Source organism: Spermophilus citellus (assembly GCF_964194105.1).
Source record: "Spermophilus citellus genome assembly, chromosome: 1".
NCBI classification, from domain to species: domain Eukaryota; kingdom Metazoa; phylum Chordata; class Mammalia; order Rodentia; family Sciuridae; genus Spermophilus; species Spermophilus citellus.
This window is the reverse complement of record NC_138182.1, coordinates 157,380,949-157,403,162: the sequence shown is the minus strand read 5'-3', so window position 1 is coordinate 157,403,162 and position 22,214 is coordinate 157,380,949. Positions and strand designations below refer to the sequence as shown.

The 22,214-nt window shown below is 48.9% G+C and overlaps 1 protein-coding gene and 1 long non-coding RNA gene across 2 annotated transcripts in view; one reads left to right on the top strand and one right to left on the bottom strand.

Moving 5' to 3' along the window:
* CPLX2 (complexin 2) overlaps positions 1–22,214 on the bottom strand; it is an 83,657-nt gene that overhangs the window by 26,116 nt on the left and 35,327 nt on the right. The gene's annotated exons all lie outside the window — the stretch shown is intronic.
* On the top strand, positions 12,547–20,369 carry LOC308640966. Its single transcript, XR_014020393.1, has 4 exons — positions 12,547–12,723; positions 12,803–12,915; positions 15,455–15,551; positions 18,905–20,369. It is a non-coding gene; the product is annotated as an uncharacterized lncRNA (long non-coding RNA).

The following is a 22,214-nucleotide window of genomic DNA, read 5'->3' as shown; positions in this document are numbered from 1 at the left end:
AGCCTCCGTTTTCTCATCCAAAATGCAGGGGGGCACAATAACTAATGTCTATAATGAAGATTAGATGAAGACTGTGCATAAGTTCTTGGCTGAAGGTGAAGCACACAGTAGGGGGCTTAATGAAATGAGTTTTACATGAACTACACACACACACACATGCACACATTTAAGCTGCACAACAACCTTATGAGGTGAATCCTGTGGTTATGCTCATTTTCTAGACCAGGAAAGAGGCAGAGAGAGGACAGGAGATGTGCTAAGGTCACACAGCTAGAAGGTTCCATGAAGGATTTGCATCCAGGCTGCCTCGGCCTGGAATTTGCACTCTTAGCCTGTTCTCCTGAGTGGGAGCTGGGACTCACTCCAGCTGGGTGTAGGATAAGGTGGCACCCGGTGGTTACTCGGACTGTTGGTGTGCCACTGAGTGGTCTAGTATGGCTGTCCCGTGTAGGGGAAATTCTGCTAGGGTTTGTGTCCTCCACAGGTTCACGTGTTGGAACCTTAGTTCCTCAATGTGTAGCCCTGGGAGCTGGGGCCTGACGGGAGGCGTTGGGTTGTGGGGTGTATTGATGGATGGACCGACGCCTCGCTCCTGTGAGTTCTCCCTCTCAAAGAACTGGGTTAGTTGCCGTGAGAGCGGGTGGTTATAAATAAGGCTGCCCCTCTTGGTTTCCTCTTCCTCATGCCCCTTTCGCCCTCTGCCACCAATTGCAGCAGCATGAGACTGTCACCAGAAGCAGCATAAGACCTCGCCAGAAGCTGAGCAGATGAGGTTGTCCTGCTCTTGGACTTCCCAGACTGCTGAGCTATGATCCAAACTAAACCTCTGCTGCTTATAAATCGCCCAGTCTCATGTATTTTGTTTAAGCAACAGAAAATGGGCTAGGACAAATGGCTGTAGTAGACACAGGAATCTTATTTGATCCTGAAGTCTTTCTTCTCATAGCACCATAATATTCCTTTAGGGAAATCACCCTTCCCATGTTCTCTGGCCATGTAGTTTGGATAGAGTTGAATCCCCCTTCCCTCAAGCTCTAGGGATTGGCAGACACTCTAGGTCTAGGATTTAGGATGGACAGGTGACCTAAGATAAGTCCTATGAGACTCAATCATGAGGCTTGTTCTGGAAATACTAGACAAGTTTTCTTTCTGTTGGGGTTACTGAACTGGGAAAGTGTGAGCCCGGTGCTGCAGGGCAACAAGTGTAGAAGGAGCCTGGTCAAGAGGAAAGCCAAGCTGAAGATAAGCAGAAAGTGACTAAACCTGATGATATGGCATGAGCTGCTGGATCAAGCCCTTCCTGAAATCTATTCATCCCTTGAATTCTCAGTTCCTTTTTTCCTTAAACAATTTTTATTTATTTTTCTATCACTTAAATCTAAAATAGGATTTACTGGCATTATGCTAGGTACCCCATCTTTGTTATTTTACTTAATCCAGTGAGGTAGTTGACATTGTGTTCATTATTCAGATGAGGGAACTGGGGCTAAGAGAGATTATATTGGCTTTGGTGTCACAGCTAGCGTGTGGCAAAGCTGGGATTAGACCCCAGGCGTTTTGACTCTAGGCTGTGCCTTGATCGTTGTGCCTTATGGTAGAAGGCTGATTTCACCCTCTGTTTAGTCCTGGGGGTGAAACTGTAATTTAGATTTTGTGATGTCTGCTCTCCAAGTCTCCTCCCACAGTTCTCCTCGCTATTTTCTCATCCCTCTAAATCCCTCCTCCTCGGGGAAAAAGCCTTTGCTGGCTCTACCTCCAGACTAAACTGTGTCATTGTGGACCTTTTTGTGGCATAATACAATTTTTCTTAGCTTGACTGAACTTCAATAATTATTTGTTCTAGGTTTATCTCTTCCACTGGGTGGGAGTCCCATGAGGGCCGAGGTGACATCTGTCTGCCTGATGCTGCAGCCCCGATGCTCTGGCCCAGCGCCTGGCCCGTGGCGGGCACCTGGGAAATGGTTGCTGAATAAATGAATCGTGTGATTTTTTTCACTCCCTCTGTGGCGCTGGATCGCTGGACACCTGTTTGCCTGCAGCACCGGATCATTCTGACCCTGCAGAATCCCTTCTTGCTCTACTGGATCGTGAGCTCCCTGTGACCTCAGATGCTTCCTTACCTTAGTTTTCATAGGTATGGCTTTTCCTACCAGTGAGTTCTTTGAAGATAGGCCAGTGTCTCTGGCCGCCATCCCTTTAATAGTCATGAGAATAATAACAGTCCAAGTCGTCCACAAATACAGGTCACTTACCATGTGCCAGGTTCAGTTCTGAGGCTTTAACATGCATCGCCTCATTTAACCCTCACATCAGCCGCATCATACGCACTACTATGAACCCATTGTACTTAAGGGAAAACTGAGGCTCGAGTTGGCTCTTTCTGCTTTGCCTGTTTGAACTGGGTGTCTGTCTCGTGCAATCAGAAGAGTCCTCATTTTCTGAGTGACTTAAGCGGGTCAGTGCTAGACTGGATTGGAAGAAGCCAAGGAGAGCAGAAAGTCTGGGATGCTGGAAGGAGCAATTTGGTTGACTCAGCAGATGGAGGCCTGGCTGTCCCCTGTTGAAAGAAGGAGTCTTTTTGATGAGCAATCAAAGAAGGGAGGAGATGTGAGGCGAAGGAACGCCTCAGGGGAAGGGAGTGTAGAGTGGGCAGGAGCTCAGATTGCTGGAGAAAGGGAGCCTGGGCTCCTAAGTCCGCCTCAGCACTTCCTTGCTGTGTGATCTAGAGCAAGGCTTTGCACCGCTCTGAGCCCACTTTGCAGGGCTGAGGCCAAGCTTGTGTAAATTGCCTCGCCAGGGCCTGACGTGGATTAACGGGCACCATGTATGGGGTGCAGGCCACGTGCCAGGGCTGCTGAAGTTTCTCCACCTGCATGAATTCTCCTGACAACCTGGGATGTGGTCACCCTGATTATCCCACTCTAGAGAGGAGACTGAGCTGAACGTGCAGCCACTCACTCAAGATCAGAGTAAAAAGCAGCTGAGATCTGGGCTCTTGCAGAGTGACTCTAGAACCACTGATCTTTCTGGTCTCCTCCGGGAGGCTCTGAGCTTGGGTATTGGGGAGAAAGGGGCTCCTGTGGACCTTTGCCTCTGTGTTCTGTGGGCTCTTAAGGTTGGTTCCAAGTTTCTTTTTTCATGATTTTACCCTCAAGGGATTCTTCCCCTGGCCCCAGCACATCTCGGACTCATGCCCTCCCCATTGCCCAGCCCTGGAGCTCAGAGACTTGTGAACAGCTCCTGGGCTGCTTGGCTCGGGCAGCAGGTGCCTGGTGGTGGGGCCGAGGCTGGTGCTGTGGGCAGCGGAGCTCCGCAGGCGCTCAGAGGTAGAAGAGGAGCAGACCCTGCGGCTCCCTGGAGGAGGGGCATTGAGCCAGTTTCTCAAGGGTCCAACCCTCTGAGGCTGGCCCTGGGGCCTGGCCCGAGGTGAGCAGCGCCGTGTTCCCAGCTTCACACCCTGGAGTAGCACCTCCATGGTTTTTGCCACAGCTACGTGCCACCTGTGCTATTGACTATCATTTCTCTCTAATTCCACTCACTTGCAAAATAAAACCCTTCAGTGCATTTATTCAAAAAAGAGACCCCAGAGGACAACTTTAAACCAGCGAACCGGTTCTTTCGGTAATAGGAGGGCACCACGCACATGAATGCAGAAATGGAAACACTGTTAATACCAAGCTCTGTGCCGGGAAGGCCTGACTGGTCCTGGTCTGAGGCTAGCCCTTGAGTTGCTGGAGGCAGAGAGCTAGTGTGGCAGAGGTATTAAGGACAAACTGATTGAGACCTTCTCACGGATTCAGCTAAAGTACCCGTATGAAAGAACTGAAGAACAAGAATAAATCCCTCAGGATGCATGGGAAGTATACATGATACAAAGTGTAAAGGTAAAATTTCTAAGCTGATTCTAAGCTGCAAAAGTCTGAGTTAAAGTGTAAAAGACTGGGCATTGTAAAGTTTCTAAATGGCAAGACCTGGGCTAAAAAGTAAAGACTAGGTATTGTTAAAATTCCTCTGCTACCCCCGGAACCTGTAAGCATCCAGGTCCCAAAACCAATCAGTTTAAATGTGTACCCCGCTTAGGAGTGACCAATCACCCCTGCCCAGACTGTTCCCGCCAATGAATGTACTAATCCTGTCTCAGAGTTGTTGTTCAATTTTCCCGCGCCTCATGATGATTTGTTCTGATGTATGCAAAGCCCCCCGCCCTCTCCAAAAAGTGTACTTAAGCTCTGCTTGACCTCTGCTCTGGGCTCTGGGCTGCTCTATCTTCCTGAGTGAGCCTGGAACCTCAGCATGCTGGATTAATAAATCCCCTTTTGCCAACTGCATGGAGCCAGTCTCTTGTGTGGTCTCTTCCTCCGACGCTTCGCCAGACCCTTACAAGAGGAGATGTTCTATTACTCGGATTCTCAGTTTCCCCATCTAGAAAATGGGCTAGCAGTTCCTATTCCCAAGGTCATTCAGAAGATTAAAATAAGATGCTATTTCTGACACTGAAAGGTGACTCCTGCCCGTCAGTCCTGATCTGATCAAACTGAGAAACCTCACAGCCACCTTTGCTCAATTCCATTTCCTCTCTTGCAGACTCTTTTTTTCCAGACAAAGAAAGTCTGACAGTTGTGTGCTCACATCTTCTCTCCTCCATTCTCTCCAGGGTCAGGTCTCCTCTGAGCATTAGTTTGTTTGTCTTTAAAATGGGCATAATAGCAGGCATCTCCCCAAGTGATTGTATTGGCAACAAACAAACAAAAAACAAAACAAACCAAAACCCCCAAACACAAAACCTTTGTCATTGGTGACTATTCAGACATATGTAAAGATTTCTTTTGATTCTCTCTAACTCTCTGGGGTTGGAAGGTTATGAGAGTGCTCATGGGGTTGGACTGACTGTCCTCAGGGGAAATGCGGAGTTTGAGCCCACACGAAAGACTTCCTGAGTTCATGACAGTTTTGCACGGATGTGTCTGTTGTTGAGGGGAATATTGTGGGTTCCAGCTGAGGCAGCTTCTGTTTTTAGCTGGAATCATCGCTGCTCAGCCCCCTGTGTGGAAAAAAAAAAAGAATGTGGTGCAGAAATAGCCGTCCCAGGGGCTGCCCAAGAGAAGGGCTTATTTTGACTCAGGATGCTGCCGGAGCTGTGGCAGCCTTGTCAAAATACATCTGCTCTTCTCATACAGCCCACGGATCCTCAGACTGGAGCCAGGACTGCAGAGTGGCTGCCAGACACGCACATCTGGAACCTGGCCCCTGGGAGCTGAGGACAAGCCTGGCTTTGATCCAACAATACACCTCCTGAGCTCCAGAGGGAAGAAAATAGATACTCTATGCCAGGGGCATGAAGGAGCTCACCTTGGTCTTATTCCTCTCTGTGGTCCCTATGGCTGGCACGGGCCTGGTAAGTGAAGGAGGGAGGGTCTACAGTCATTCCTCTGTGGACTTTGCAATGGAGTGACTGGCGCACCCATGTCACAGATTGGCTAACTGAGGCCCAGACTATGATGTGATTTATTGTGATGGGAATCTCCCTTGTGCCATGTCATCTTTTCTCCAAACCCTCCTTTGCACCTCTGAGCTGCATGTGTCTCTGTCTGTGATACCCTTTCTCCTCTTGTGACTGTATAATACAGGACACATGGCACCTCCCCTGGGCGCAGCTGGTCCCTGCCTTATTAGAGTTTTGTACAAGTTTCACCATGGCCCTTTATCTCCCTGCCTGGTGACCTGTCCCTGGGAGGACAGAGTCATGTTTGAGATATAGGCCAAGCTTTGGCCTGGCCCAGGGCAGACAAAACAAATGCTAACCAAAGAAATGAGTGAACGAACCACACTGGTGTGTTTCATTAAGTGTCTTCTTAACTCAAAGCAGAGGAGGTTGCTTCCAGTCTTCAGGGAGACAGGAAGACAGGCTTATGGTCTCCAGAGTGCCACAGCCACTTGTCATAGTCTTCTAACATGCAAGATGCCCCAAATTGGATTCATTCACTTCCGACCAGATCTGCCATGAGCAACAGCTTTACCATCTTTCCGGTTTCTTAAACGTAACTCCAGTACCACGTGTGGAGCCCCTTCCTGGTATGTCTCCTGCCCGCCCCAGTTCCCATCTCCTCCTTCCTGCCCCTCCGCCTGCTGCTCTTGGCTTCACCTCTGTTCCCCTCCCTCGCAGGGAGCTGACTCCTGGCTCTGACCCAGCCGGCAGCCCTGGCTCCCCACAGCATTCCCAGAGTGGGCTGTGCGGGTGTTCGCAGTGGTTCTGAGGATAAAGGGGCCTGTGGTCAAGCGAGTGGGGATTGGCCAAATGAAGCCAAGCCGATTCCCCTCCAGGACTTCTTAATGTGCTGTTGTGGACCGTGATTCTCAGAGAGGCAGCACAGCGTGTGACATTTCTAGAACTTATTTGATCGTGAACCTTTTGATGTAGTAAAACACCCAGGGAAGGGGCGTTCTAAGAAAACGCTCAACTCCCAACCCTGGCAATCAAGACCCAGCTCAGAGTGACCTGGTCTACCTTTCCGACTGACGCTCTGGCTGCCCTCGTACTTTCAGAAAACCCTGGCCCAGAACAGCACCTCGGGAGGCTGTGAGCCCTTCTGCTTCTGCCTCTCGCCCACTCACCCTCCTGCCAGGCTCGCTCTTCCCATGGGTCCACACCTGCCTTTTCTTTAAGGCCAATCCCAATGTCACCCCTCATCTGCTCTCTGCCATGGAGCCCTCCCAAATGATGTAAGCAGCACGGGCGACTGCTCCCTCTTCTTGTCCCAGAGCCCCACATCTTGCAGATGTTAGATCACCCTGACTATGACAGCATTACAGGGAGATCTTGGGATCCACTCTAATTTACTAAAAAAAAACCCCAAAACAAAACAAAAACAAAAACAAAAAAAACCCCTCACTGACAACCCTTGGTATTTTAATGAGCAACCAGCAGGCACCATGTTCATGATGCTGACGCAGTGGCTGAGGGCCTCTGCATGACCTGCACGTTTCCAAGGATGACATCTGCATACGTGGCCCCTTTGTGCAGTGGGACTCCTGATTCAATGGCCCAGACGTCACGCAGAACTACCTGCTTCTGGTGTTTAGTCACATGGTGGGCTCCCCCAAAGGAACAGTTCCACTCATGTTCCAGGAGGGGACTGAGGTTGACCAATAGCCCACCCGATGCTGCTTAATTCCTGCCCTGTCACCTGATGGCTGAGACAGGGCCAGAAGGGAGCTCCCAAGGGGAGAGGGAGTCTTGGGAGGGTTGAAGGATTTGCTCAAGATCATACAGTTAGATCCCGGCGCGGTAGCACATGCCTGTAATCCTAGTGGCTCCAGAGGCAAAGGCAGGAGGATCGCGAGTTCAAAGCCAGCCTCAGAAAAAGTGAGGTGCTAAGCAACTGAGTAAGACTCTGTCTCTAAATAAAATACAAAATAGGGCTGGGATGTGGCTTGGTGGTTGAGTGCCCCTGAGTTCAACCCCCAGTCTCTCCCCACCAGAAAAAAAAGATCATAAAGCTGATAAACCTAGACACAAACTCAGGTGAGTCCAGCTCCAGCTCCAAAGCCTGGCTTCTCCTCTTATGACCCCAATCAGGACCCAGGTCAGAGCCTCCCCTCACCCCTCCCTGACAGGGCCGCCCGGGGGAGGTGGTGCCTTTTCCTGAAGAGCAGCCACCCTACACTCAGGGGTCTTTGCTCTGTGTGATCTCCCCCTTCAGACCTGGGGCTCCTCACGGTGGAGTCAGACCTGTCTTCGCCCCTCCAGATCTAACAGGGGGCTCAGCTGCACACACGGGTTTGTATGAGGGATCAGCAGCTTGGTCCAAGGAATATTCTGGACTTTGGGGGGAACAGTCCCAGCAAGATACACATTGATATCCAGAGCATTCCTATGGGATTGTAAGTCCAGTCCCTGACCTGACTCATGGCCCGCTAGTCATCACTTGAGGACATCGCTTTGAACCACAGACACCCATGGCTGATGGCATGGGTGACATCTCCTGGGGATGGCTGGTGACAGCAGACAAGTCCGTACCACCCAATAAGAAAGCTAATGAATGTGTTCTCTGTTTACACCTGCTGAAATGTGGGTGTCATTGCAGCATACACAGCAATACTGGTTGGCATTAAAACACACACCAACACAGTCTCCCTGTGACAGGTGGAAGAATCTTTAAAAAAAACAAAAAACAAAAAAAAACCCTCATAAATTAGAAGAAGGCAGGTTTGTTTAAAAGTCTCCATTAACTTAGAATAAAACTACCACAGTTAGAATAAAATTCAGAGTCACTTCCTGGGTCTCTGAGGCCCCATGTGAACTGAACCCCTCTTCTTTCTGCCCTTCCCTCTCCCCTCACTCATTTTACTCCAGGTGCTTGGGCTCCTTGTCTGCCTTGAGCTGCCAAGCTTATTCCTGTCTCAGGACCTTTGCGCTTGCTGTTCCTCTGCCTAGAAGACACTTTCCCCACATCTTTCCTTGGGAAGCTCCTTCTTGGTATTCGCATTCTGGCTCAGATGAGAGGTCATTAAAGTGGCCTTCCCTATTCACTCTATTTCAAAACAAGATGTGACTTCCTATCACATTCCACTGTTTCCTGGTTTTTGTGGCACTTGCTACTGTCTGAAATTATTTTATCTTTGCTTATATTTGTTGGCATTTTTTTTTTTTTGCCTTCCCAACTGGAACAGATTTTACATGAGGGGAGGAAGGAAGCTCATGTGTTCTATTCATTGCTGCCAGAAGCACCCTCTGTTGGCACCACCCTCAGAGGGTCTGACACCCCTCTTCTCCTTTGGTCCTGATAACACACTTGCGGTTCCCAGAAGAACCCTGCTCTTTCTTGTCTCTTGTGTAGCGCCTGCTTCCTTTGCCTGCAGCAGCGTGACCTCCTCCTGTCACCTGGTCTGCTTGGATGTCCTGCAACATTCAGTCCAGCATCACGTGGTCCGGGAACACTTCCTGCTCAGGCACGTTAACCCCTTTGAGTGTCCATCCCACGCCTGGGTTTCCCATCATGCCTCAGCCTTTGACCTTGCCTGGTCACTCCTCCTCCTTCCCCGTCAGCCGGTCCTGCGGTATCCTAGGCCACCCTCAGGTGTGGCGGGTTCTAAGAAACCTTCCTGGGACTCCGCGGCTGGTCGAGGAAACCCACTCCCCCAACCCTCCCTACTCTTAAGGCCATCTTCCCCCATCACCCTTCACCTCCGTGGTCTCCAAAGCCAACTTAGAGGCTGATGGAGAACAGAATTGTTTCTGAATGTCCCTTTGGCCCTAGGACCATGCCCCAGACCTAGCACAAAGCATCATAAATGGTTTGTTGAATGAATAGCAGTGATGGTTTACCCCGTAAGCAGCTGCTAGGTGGGGTGCTTAGAACAGCACCATCAGCGTGGGCAGCCAGGAAGCTTGCTGGCACCCGAGGAAGCTTGAGTCTTAAGGCTCTGCTAATGACAGGGATGGAGGGAGACCGACTGGGGGTCCCAGGTGGTGCCTGTGGGTGCCTTCTCTTCCACTATCGTTGCCTGCTCCAGGAAGCCAGGGCTCACTGCAGGGCGACTGGCACAGCCTGTCTGTGATCTGGGAAAGTTCTGCACCACCTTCTAGGGATCCTGGGACTCAGACTGAGCAAGACTTTCCACCCTCTGATTCTGCCCTGTGCCAGGGATGCCCAGCTGAAGCCAGACAGGGTCCTGGGGACCGGCTCATTTTCTCCTGAAGGACCCGCCTCTCTGGCAGGGAGTGCACTGAACTATCTGTCCAGGGCAGGGTGATCCTACCTCCTGGAGCTCCCAGAAACCCGGTGCATGGAGAACTGACCTGTCATGCTTCTCCCACAGCATTGCCAATTAGACATCTGAGGGTGCAAGATGTCCTGCGGACCCAGTTCTAATCCCAGCCCCTCAGCGTCGGCACTGCTCTGAGCTGGGTGGTGTGGCATGGGACATGAGCCAGCAAGTGCTTTACGATGACACCAAAAGGTTAATGCAGCTCAAAGAGGGCCCAGTTGGAGTTGGCCCGGAGGACGCCAGAGGCCCCGAGTTGGGGAGAGACCTCCATCCCCAGCCTCTATTTCTCAGATAGTCTCCTCAGACAGGGAGGAGCCGGGGGCTCTTTAGCGAGTGTTCCCCAGGCACCAGCGCTCCTCACACTCCCCACGCGGCTTCTCCAACTCAACCTGTACCGTGCTGCCAGAGAGCCTTCCTAAAATACCCCTGGCAGCACATCACTCCCCTGCTCAGACACTTCCTGCAGTGGCCTCGAGTTGCCTGGGATGAGGTCCCCAAAGCCCACCACGGTCCCTTGACACTGCATCCTCACACCCAGAGCCCAGTCTGGAGTCTCTATTTTGTCTTCTTGGTGCCATCACTTCATGGATTTTAAACTCCTAACTTTAAAAAATGTCCTCACTGTGTTGTTATATATAAGGAGACTTGAGAGGTTGGTCAACTTGCCCAAGGTCACCCAGCTGGGGTTTAACTGTCTCTGGAGACTTTTGGGGTCTCTGAGCTCAGTCAGGCCCTCAGGGTGGGCAGCCTTGCTGCTCTGAGGACCTCCATTGTCAGGAGGCAGCAAATCACTCCTACAGCCCAAGAGGGGTTCTGACTAAACAAAAACCTCAGATGCAGCGAGCAGAAGGCCTGCCTTACAGGCATGGCATAGTGGCTATAAAGGTTCTAGAGCAGTTTCTGGGAGGAGTGATGCAGACCTGGATCAAGTTGTAGCTCTGTCAAATCCCTTTATCCTTCAAAGACCGGAAGTGTGGTCATGGGTTTGCTGTGAGAATAAAATGTGCTGGTGGTATACAGCAGGTGTTCAGTAAGTGTACCGTATTTAAAAACATCTCTTTCTCTTTGGAACTGGAAGATTCCTCGAAGATCATTCAATTCATCCTGTTTCCATTTTGCAGATGAGGAACTCCATCCTCAAAGGAGGGCAGTCCAAGGTCGCACAGCCAGAGGGAGGCCTAGAGGGATAGAGCCTCCGTCTCCGAGTCCTCCCCCAGCCCTCTGTCCAGGGCAGGGTGGTCGTGCCTCCTGGAGCTCCCAGGAACCCCAGAGCATGGAGAACTGACGTGTCATGCTTCTCCCCTGGCAGGTATTGGAGGAAACTAGAAGGAAACTCTGGCCTTAGAAGGCTGAGGCCTAGGTGTGTATTGGTGCCTCTTTTGTCTGATAGTCACATGACCTTGGGCACATTGTTCATCCATTTGTCCCCTGGGCTCTTACTCTGTGCCAGGCCCCAGGGACAGGTACCAACAAGACTCCTGCCCTTAAGAGACTCATAGTTTAGTCGGGGCAATAGATAACACCTTAACAAACAAAAGGCAAGATTATTTGAGACAAAATAACACAAGGTGAGGTGATGGGCAAACTTGGGAAGGATTGCTCTAGGGGGTGCAGCCCTTTGGAGGAGATAACCTTTGTATGATGGGATAATCTGCCACAGAGAGGAAAAAGAAGGTACAAAGGCCCTGGGGCAGGAATGAGCCAGGTGCAATAGAAGAGCATCTGGCTGGAGTTGGGGGTCTAAGCAGAGATTTGGAAATGAGGCTGACAAGGCCATCAGGTCATGCAGGGCCCTGAGGGGCCTGGGGTGGATTGTGGACTTTGGTCCAAGGATAGTGTATCCTTGCATGGTTATAAGCAGGAGAGGGACATGTGAGGTTAAAGGGTCTGATGTTGACCCTCACACAGGGCGGTTGTGAAGAAAATGGGAAACATGGGCTATTGGTGCTAGAACCACAGATCAGTGATGTCACGGGCACTGGAAAGGCCTCCTAGTCCCCAGGACTCCCTTGTCCGGTGGGGCCGGGAGGGGGTTCCTCTTTAAGAGCCTCATTAAAGGATGTTCTGGGTGAGGAAGGGTTAGCTGAAACCCCTTGAGCCTTCGCTCTGTAGCTATTCTGGTGTCTTCCACCATCCTAGAGACTCCTGCCTCGAAATCTGCTTTCCTAAAATGCAGTCCACCCCTCAAACAGGCCCATCTTCCCAGCCCTTAGAGTTTACAGACTTACATTTGGTCCTTGTGACACTCTGGATCTTGAATACCCCTGGAGGCCCCTGTGTCCAGGCTTGGCGTCCAGCCTGGGGTCCTGGGGGGGATGCGGAACCCTTAGGAGGTAGGGCCCAGTGGGAAGGAGGAGGTCATGGAGGGGGAGTCCTGTGGGGGGTGGATATTGGGAGCCTGGCCACTTCCTATACCTGTTTACTTCCCAACTACCATCAGAAGAGTACTTCCCTCTCACCAGGGGCTGCCGTCATGACACACTACCACACCACAGGCCCAAAGGCAACAGGGCCAAGCCACCATGGACCAAGACCTCTGTAGCCATGAGTGGAAAGAGACTTTCCTCTTTATAAGTTGACTATCTCGGATATTTGTTACAGTGGCAGAAAACTGACTATCGCAGCCCCTCACAATGTCCTACCTAATCTAATCCTTGTCTCTCTCTGCAAATGCACTTTGAAAACAAAAAAGAAAACCCATTCCCGCCTTTTAACATCTATTTTTAAAACATGATCTCAGCTTCACGGAACTTCCTTTTCTTCTTAAAGTTAGGGCCAGCTCATTCCAGGCTCCGGGTCTTTGCATTTGCTGTTTCCTCTGCCCTAAGCTGCTATTCTTTTCTTCACCTGGTGGGTGGCCTCTACTTGAGGTGGTAGGACAAATTCAGGTCACCTCATCAGAGGGGACTTTTCTGATTTTTGCTATCCCATTAGTCACCCTCCTGGCCACAAGTGGTAAGCTCTCTGCTCTACTTTTTCATAGCACCTACTGCCCTTGGAACCACCTGACTCCTTGTTGACTCTCTTTTCCCAGCAGACGGAAGCTTCACGAGAGGGATCCTCATCTGTCTCCACTGGTCTCAGAACTCAGTGCCTAGTACAGGGTAGCAGCTCAGTAGAGGTCTGTTGAATGGCCATTTCTGGATGGTAAGTGCCATTTTCCTAATCAACAAGCTCCTGCCTTCCTCCCTCCCCCTCCTCCCTTCCTTCTGGCCTAAATTGACACCCATTTATCATGTCACCGTTTGGCAGTTCAGGTACACAGAAGGGCTCAGCTGTCTCTGTTCAGGTCTTATAACGCCATGACCAGGATTCTGGGGAGGACGGGCTCTTTCTGAGGCTCCAGTCACTCAGGCTGTGGGTTGAACTCAGCTCCTCATGATTAGAAGACCGAGGTCTCCACGTCCTTGTTGGCTGTCACCTTGGGAGGTCACTGTCAAATTCTAGGAGCTGCCTGTGTCCCTCACCATGTGGTCCTCTTCATCTTTGGGCTGGAGGTGGTGCTTGGAGTTCTTCTGAGGTTTCAGCTCTTTGCCTTCCCCATGGTCCTCATTCCTGTGAGGGACCGCCCCCGCCACTAACATCCCTGACTGTAACAGGACAATCGGTCCTTTCCCTTTGCCTCTGCTTAGGCTCAGGCTAGCCGATGGTCATTGCCATTTGGGCAGTGTTTCAGTCTGCAGATTCTCCCTAGACAGGGTGTCACATAAACCCCACGCCCCCTTTTCCTTTTCTTTTGGGGTACCGGGGATTGAACTCAGGGGCGCTCCACCACTGAGCCACATCCCCAGCCCTATTTTGTATTTTACTAGAGTCAGGGTCTCACTGAGTTGCTGAGGCTGGCTTTGAACTTGCGAATCTCCAGCCTATGCCTCCTGAGCTGCTGTAAATACAGGTATGCGCCATGTGCCTAGCTCATGCCTTCTTTTCGTAAAGCTTATTAACCTTGTCCTACAGGGGAGGAAATGCTGGGACATTCCTGAGGTCAGGTGGGTAGCAATGGTCATTTCTGGGTGGGTGCACAGATCTGCGGCCCTCGAATCTGCCCGACATGAGGCAAAAGCTCGAGGAGGAGGCAGTAAAAGAGAGGCCCCTGGGTGGGGAGGACTTAGAGGTGCGGGGTGTGCTCCACGGAGTTCTCTTTATTGAAGATTGGCCTAGTTACTAGAACTGGAGCCCCCAGTGTTCCAGGTTAGCGGTGGCCCTCTCCCCCATCACTTTCTCCTGAGGTGCACAGAGCAGCACTCTGCCTTGTTTTGCAGGGTCGCAGTGGGCTCTGCCTTGCTCCCTTGTTGACCTTCACTGGTGAGGACTGACACTCCCAGTCTTCCTCAGCCCTTTAAATGATGGGATGAGGGTTCCTTTGCTCAGGAGCCCCCTCAGCAATGGAAAACCCAAGTGCACAAGTAGAGTGGGAAGGAGGCCGTGAGCTGTGTGGAGGCGTGTGTGTGCACAGGTGTGGATGTCATGACTTGCACGCTCATGTGTGTGTGTCAGGGGAAGTGCATGCTTGAGTGTTGCCTAACTCTGAGTGTGTCCCTGTGTGCCACACAACACAACATGCACGTGTATATGTCACGGCGGTGCATCCAAGCCTGGGTGCTGCCTCAAAGCTCATGAGGAAGTCAGGAAGAGAGAGTGTGAGCTAGCCGGCTCGCTGTCTTCTGACCAGCAGACCCCATCTGACTCACTCAGAGACTGGCTGAGGGACACATGTCTGCCAGACCGACTGGCCCTCCCAGTTGCTGCTGGCTGACTCATCTCACTCAGCACCCGTTCTCTGGGAAACTTGTCTTAATCCTAGTTCAGCCTGTGGGCGATTAGCTGTTTGGAGCTGTGACTCCTGATTCCCATGGAGAAGTAAGGAGAAGGGTCTTTAGACTCGCCGCCTCCCTGGGGCCTGGAGAGGAAACTTGGTGGATGTCTTCTTCAGAACATGGGCCCTGGTCCTCGCCTCTGGAGACCCTCATCTCACTTTCCTCAGTTTCTTCCTCTGTGAAATGGTTGTCACAAGTTGACTGTGTAGCAAGAGAGCAAGGGCAGAGCTAGTAGATTCCCTGGTTCTGGGAAGGTGGCCTGACACAGGGAGGTCCGGGCCAGCGCCCGTGCAGGTGGGTCACGGAGGCAGAGGCCTGTCTAGGGCTGCAGAGTGCAGGTCCACAGCTATCTAGCATCCATAGTGCTGGGCTCTGCAGAGACATGCAGGTCAGGAGGACAGTGTGGTTTCCCAATGAACTTAGCGAGACGTGGGGCTGTTTGTTACAGCAGCTGAGTGGAGAATATAGGAGAAGATGGAGTTTGGAATCTGGCTTGACTCTCATCTCTGTGACCTTGGACAGGTCAGTCCTCCCTTCCTGATATCCTTTTATGCAGAAGAGATAATAATTATGTCTTTGCTATGTTATTGGAACATTGTTTCATGGAACAGGAACAAGCATGTGTGGTATCTAGCACACAGTAGGTGCTCAATAAGTATCAACATTGGGGTTGCAGAAAATGATTATCAAAGGTACTAAGAGATCTGCCGTTCTCAGTGGAAGTGTGGCCCTGTGGTCCCTGTCCTGCCCCACAGCTCTGAGCAGACTTCTCTGGGTTCCCACAGTGCCCAATTGTCTCCCTTGTTCACAGCGCTTCATGCTGGATAATCACCATCTGTTTATGTCCCTGTCTTCTCTGAAATTCCCAGAGCTCCTGGAGGGAAAGAACTATAGGAGAAATCATTGTGGCTGTTTGAACGATGTCCATCTGCCTGTCTGCTGCATTAAGCAGCAAGCATTAGAAAGGTAAGGTCAAGGGAAAGGTAATGGGCATTTATTCAGTTCTTCCTCGATGGTCTACACCCTTTATCTTATTTCTCCCTAATGCCTTACAAGAAGCATATCCAACTTGCCAACGAGAAGTCTGAGGATCAGAGAGAATGAAGACTTGTCCAAGGTCACTCACAGCTGGGAGGAGGGGACCTGGAATTTCCACCCATCTGTGCCTCTGACACTGTTGTCCTGTGTGGTCTAAGACATAGGCGGGAGATCTGCCCTGGTCCCCACGGCTCTCCTATGTGTCTGAGAGCCACTTGAGAGGCCCCCTAGAGTAGAGGTGCCTGTGTGTCTCTGCTATAAGGGACCACAATCCTCTGGAGACTGCAGTGTCCAGGAGGCTTGGACTGCAGCCTCCAGCAGACACTGCCATGGGTTCAGCTTCCCCCTCAAAGTTCTTGCTCCTTGAGTTAAAGGTCAATGCTTTCCATCTCTCTACCCTAAAACATTCCTGGCAGGGCTCTTTAGAGAATTCGCAGTTTGAATCCCAGCTTCACCATCTGCTGTGCGGGAGGCTAGTGTTATCCACTTTCCTGGGCACTGGTTTTCCTCTGTGAGATGAGGATAGTCACTCTTTTGTGGCTTGGAGAAGGCACCTGTGTGGCCAGCACAGAGGAGGTTCTTTGAGCTGAGTGTGCTATAGAAAGAAGTCTTGTCAAGCCTGTGTTCTTCCGCTGCTTCCCCACAGTGCATAAGCTGGGATGTTTCCTTGACATTCCTACAAGACAATTTCCTTACTTTCTGGCCATGCCCACCCTTTTCTCTGGCACCAGCTAATGCAGAGGAGGCGAGACCCTCTCAAACCTGCTGTGTAACTTAAAATAACTGCACGCCTTTGCACTGGAAAAATGTTGCTTGTGTGGGCTTTCTCGACTTTCCTCTACAACGAATTGTGCTGAGTTTCCACCCTCAGTGGAAAGGTAGAGTTAAAGGCAGAGGCCTCTGCTTTTTAAAAAGAAAAGGGCTACACAGAACATTCAAAGTTACAGCCTTGATAAACTAAGGTGGGAATTTGCTTTGCATTCTTCTGGCTTCCTCAGGCAGGATCCACCTGGTGGTGAAATTGGATATTGCAACCCAGCTCTATTCTTCCTTGTTAAATACCCAGGGAAAAGACACAGAATAAAAAAAAAAAAAAAAAAAATGCTATCAAGTGCTCCACTGAGACTGCAAGTACAAGCACTAGGGAAATCAGTATGGAGACTTATCAAGAGACTAGAAATGGAAACACCACAGTTCACTCATCATGCTAAGTGAAATAAGCCAGACTCAGAATGGCGAGTGTCACATGTTTTCTTTCATATGTGAAAGGTAGAGAGAAAAAAAAAATAAAAAATGAGATTCTACAAAAACAGAAGGAAAAACAGTAGAGTAGATGAACAGAACTGAGGGGTAAGGAGGAGAGGAGAGAAAAGGGAAGTACTAGGAAATGAAACAGATCAAATTATGTGCATACGTGAAAAAAATATATATATGTCACAATGTGTCAATATGTCAATGAACCCCTCTATTAGGCATAATTATAACACATTAGTATGAACATTAGAAAAATAAAAATAAACTAATTAATATAAAGCAACTGAAAGAAAAAAGCCATACTGAGCTAAGCATTGCATGCTGGGTTTGTTGCACACATGACTTTCCTTATGTTCTCTGGTCAGACAGCAGCCCTACTTTACTTGCAATGCACCCATCCTGCTCAGGGTTACTCAGTGTTAGGAGAGAGAACCAGGATGTAAGTTTTGGTCTCCCAACTTCAAGTCATCTCCATGAAGACAGCTCCTTTAAAGAAACGGGATCCTTGTTTCAGATGAATTTCATGTGGAAGCCAAATAGGTGAGAAAAGTTTGAGTGAACCTGCTCTGGCTGACGTGGCTGGTGGCCTTGGAGACCCCTGCATGGGTTTGCTTTCTTTCCCTGAGGTGCTCTGTGAGGCCTGTTGTAGAATCTTGGGACTTCAAAAAGCACAGCTAGAAAACCATGTGGGTACAAGATACCAACTCCACAAGAGAAACCCAGCTCTGAGATCTGGCAGAAAGCTCTGGAAGCCCCGAGGAAGTATAAAGGAGAATGAGAAAAGAGCAAAGATGTGAAAAATGCTAGAAACAGCTGCCCCCCCACCCCCGCCCCTGCAAGGAAATGTAAGGGTGAGACACTGTCAGTGCCCTATGTTTCCCAGGATCCACTGGGGCTCTCCCCTACCCATGCCAGCAAAATTCCTGGGTCCATGATTCTGTCTACTGTGCCTATTTCTTGGAGGATGTTTCTCTGATTTCTAGATAAATGTGGCAAGAAAAATAGGACTCTACCATCTGGAAGAATTTTTTCGGTATATCATTGTTTAAAAAAAATACATTCATAAAATTATTTCCTAACAACCTCATGATCACAAACTGTAATCATCTCACTTGTTCATATTCTTAGTTTTATCTGTCTTCCCATCCAGACCACGAGCTACATGGGAGAAAGAACCTTGACTATTTCAGTAGGGCATCGTGGTACCTGGCCCCAAGGCCAGCCTGTGGTGGGATTCAATAAATATTGGTGAATGACCAACCAAAACAACAGGCAACATTATTCTCATTTTACAGACAAGGAAACCAATGTCCTTTGAGGTTGAGGGGCTACCTAGGATCAAGCAGCTGGCAGCTAGCCAAGTCATCATTTGGACCCAGCTCCCAACTTTATTGTTAACTATGGAGCAACAATGAACCAAATGCACTTATTTATTAAGCACCAAATCTATCTTCTAGTTTTCTGGTCCAACTCCTTTCAGTCTGAAAGTCACCAGACTGTCTGCATGTCAGGGACACAAAGGCAGGGAGATCTCTGGGGGGGGGGGGCCTGGGAAGGATTAATCAGCAATTAGAGTGCAAAACACTTTCCAGACAAATGTTAAGTATTATTAGTATTTAAATTTAGTTTCATCTTCTCCTGCATCCCCACAAAAGGGGAACAGATGGTTCTGCCTCCAGGTGGAGAGGAGGAGGGCGGGGCCAAGTGGGAAGTTTGCAAGACTCCAGCTTCCAATTATCCCCTCCTGACTGATGTGAAAGCCCCCCCACCCCACCCCAGGCCCTGGCGCTCTGTGGGGTTCTGGGGAGGCCTTTCTTGAAAAGCTGAGTGAAGGTCATGGGAAAGCACAGCTTGGGTCTGAATTCCCCTTCCTGGCTGTGTGTCCTTGAGCAGGGCATGGCTCCTCACTAAGCCTCAGGTCACTAGTACTGCCCAGCAGACTTGGAGCAGGGAATGAATGAGACCCCCATGCATGAGAATGCACTGGCCCTGAGCCCACTGACCATTCTTTTCTCTGTCTCCTTTAGGGGACCCAAATTGGGGTCTTATTTCCTTTGAAGAGGATTTGTGAAAATAGAAAACATCTGGAATGTGGAATCTTGTGGCTCTGAATATAAGCTTTGGCCCCTCTACCTGTGAGATCTACTCCATTCTGGACTTCATGTTCCTTATCTGTGAAATGGGCATGACATTGGCACCTGCTTTGCCTACCTTACAGGACAAAGATCAACTGAGATGATGACTTTCTAGATTATAAAGGGCAGTGCAATGGGAATGATGATCACTGTTTCTTTCCTCTTCTATGCCCCCCGGGCCTCTGGTTGGAGGTAGAAAGCCCGGACATACCCACATATAACCCACATGGCTGAACCCCAAATCTGGGCTCCCCCCTGAAAGAGGTCTTCTCTTTTTTTAATATTTATTTTTTAGTTGTAGATGAACACAATATCTTTATTTTATTTTATGTGGTGCTGAGGATTGAACCCAGGGCCTCACACATGCTAGGCAAGTGCTCTACCACTGAGCCACAACTCCAGCCCTGAAAGAGGTCTTCTCTTTCCAGATGACTGGCAGTTGGCAGGACAAGCACCTGCCACTAATGGCAACCTCTTGCCACCCCATGGGGAAAACTTGCTTTAGACAATGGGACAACCCAGAGGAGGGCATTATTAGTAATACCCTGGTTGTAGCTATGCCTGAGTTTTCAGTAGCATGAACCAGTACTGTACCTTCTTGCAGTCTGAATTTTTAAAAACCACTTGCAACTAAAACTTTTCTTGTGAACTAACCTACAACAAAAATTTGATTCTCATAAAAACCTTTGATTTCAGTAATGGGAGTAGCATAGACATTAGTCTGGGAATAAGGTACTGACATTTGTATTCAATTTGCCAATATTTTGTGCAAAATTTTGTGTTCATGAGGGATATCAGTCTATCCTTATAATGAATGCCCTTGTTTGGTTTTGGTATCAAGCTAATGCTGGCTTCTTAAAATGAGTTGGGAAGGTTTCCTCCTGTTTTCTCAAACCTTATGTAGAATTGGTATTATTTCTTCCTTAAATGTTTGGTAGAATTTTCCAGTGAATCATGGCTCAGATTTTTTGATGCTATAAATTTCTTAAAAAAAAAAAAAAGGAGCTGTTTTGCTCACTATTTCTGTCTTATGCGTTGATTGAACTATTTCCCAACATTTTGTTTCCCAACATTTTCCCTGGATTCTTGTTTTGGACTCCACCGGGCTCCGGTAACTATAATATGATCTAAATTTATGTGTTATGATTTTGCAGTTTTTACATTTAAAAAAAGCAACAAATTGCTTGCAATCTATTTAAAATAAATGAACAGAATGTGGTTAACTTTGATCTTATGTTAAAGTTGATGCACCCTGCTTGCCTTCCAGCCTTACCCATTGCTCTCTGAGGTGTCCCAGGTTGACCCCTTGGTCCAGCCTCCTGGCCTCTGCTCATGCTGTCATCTCTCTCTGGAGCACCTTTTTCTAACCCTGCCCTGGCTCACTCCATTGGGATGCAGCCTTTGCAAATGTCTCTGGCGTTCCCAGGCTGAACCAGGTGACTCCCTGATTACCTCTGCCTGCCATGCTTCCCTACTGAAACATGAATCTTATTATAGTCATGCATCACTTAACAGCGGGACATATTCCGAGAAATGCAATGCTGTGTGAACATCCTGGAATGTACCTACACAAACCTAGATGGCATATGTCAATCACTCGATGTGGCCTCTTGGTGCAATCAAGAGACTCAGTAAATACAGGATGTGTGAGGCTGTTGCTGGTGTTAACATGGCTTATTGTTTTATGATAAAACTTTTTAAATGTAAGTAGATGGAGGACACACTAAAATAGTGATAACATGTATAATAAAGACATAGAGCAGTAGCACAGTCATTTATTATCATTAGCAAGTATTATATGCTACACAATTATACAATGCATACTTTCATACAACTGGCAGCTCATAGGTCTGTTTACACCAGCATCACCACAAATGCATAATGCATTGTTCCATGACTTTTTGATGGCTATGAGGTCACTAGGCAATAGAAATTTTCAGCTCTGTTATAATCTAATGGTACCACCATTTCATATTTGGTCTGTTGTTGACTGAAACATCATTATGCAGTGCATGACTATATTGAAATTGTCTAATAGTTCTCTTTCCTATACTATGAAGCCCCTGCATCTATTCAGTTCATTGTTAGATTCCTGCTCTGACAACAGAGACTGGCACAGGGGCCCTTGGTAAATACTTGTTGAGTGAATGAACATTTATTGTTATTCATGACTACAGTCATAGCAATAAAACCACTTACATTTCACTTCTCTAAATGGTTTATGAGTGGTTTGCACTTGCAGTGTCTCACTGGACTCTTCACAGTAATTCTACATAGTTGGTGTTATTACCTTATTTTACATTTGTGGACACTGAGGCCCGAAGAGACGTATTGACTTGCTAAGCTGCATAAATGGCAGAGCTGGTACCCAAAGGCTTCCTGGCTCCAAATCCAGGGATTTCCTCTGAATCTCAGTTATATGCCAAGATGCTGTTGGTCTGGGGAATGTTATATGATTTACCCTTAAGCAAAATTTGTGCTAAAGCAATAGCCAAAGGGGGTCCCCCAGGAAGAAACCTTGAGCCATTCTTCCAGCTGGGGTGGAGGCCAGTGTGCAGAAACCTTGCTTGCAGGTTAGACAGGACTTCAGGCCACCAAGAAAGGGGCATGAGGCAGTACAAAGTTGATAGCAAAACCCAGCCCAGGGTCAGGTTGAGTTTCCAAAAGAAGGGGCCTGGCTATGTCTGGTGGAGAGAGTCCCTAATTGTCTGGGATTTGCTGACTTTGGGTGAAGGGATAAGCTATTTCCTTTCCAGCCTCTCATCCCTACCCCAGATCCTTACGGCCAGTGGATGTGGCAAACCAAATTTAAAAGAGCCATAGTTTGAATCTGGGCTTGGCACTAGAGCCTTTGATCTATTGCATACAGTTCCTTCCTATTTCCATTTGCCTGACTAACTTTAACACATCCCCCAGGTCTTGGCTTCCTCCAGGAAGCCTTCCCAGATTCTCCATGTGGGAAAGGAAGTCCCTTGTGTGTCCCTCCCGTGCTTCTTTTAATCCCAAATGTGAGCACCCCAGAGTCTCACTGTATGTTCGCATTTCTTGATCACATTTGCAGGGACCATGCTTTCTTCATTGCCAAATCCTTAGCAGCCAGCACGTCTTATCTGCAAAATGAGTGTGGCGATTCCTCATTAAACGTTAGATTACAAAGACTCTCTAATAAATGAGATTTCAAAACCCTCCAAAATTTTATAGC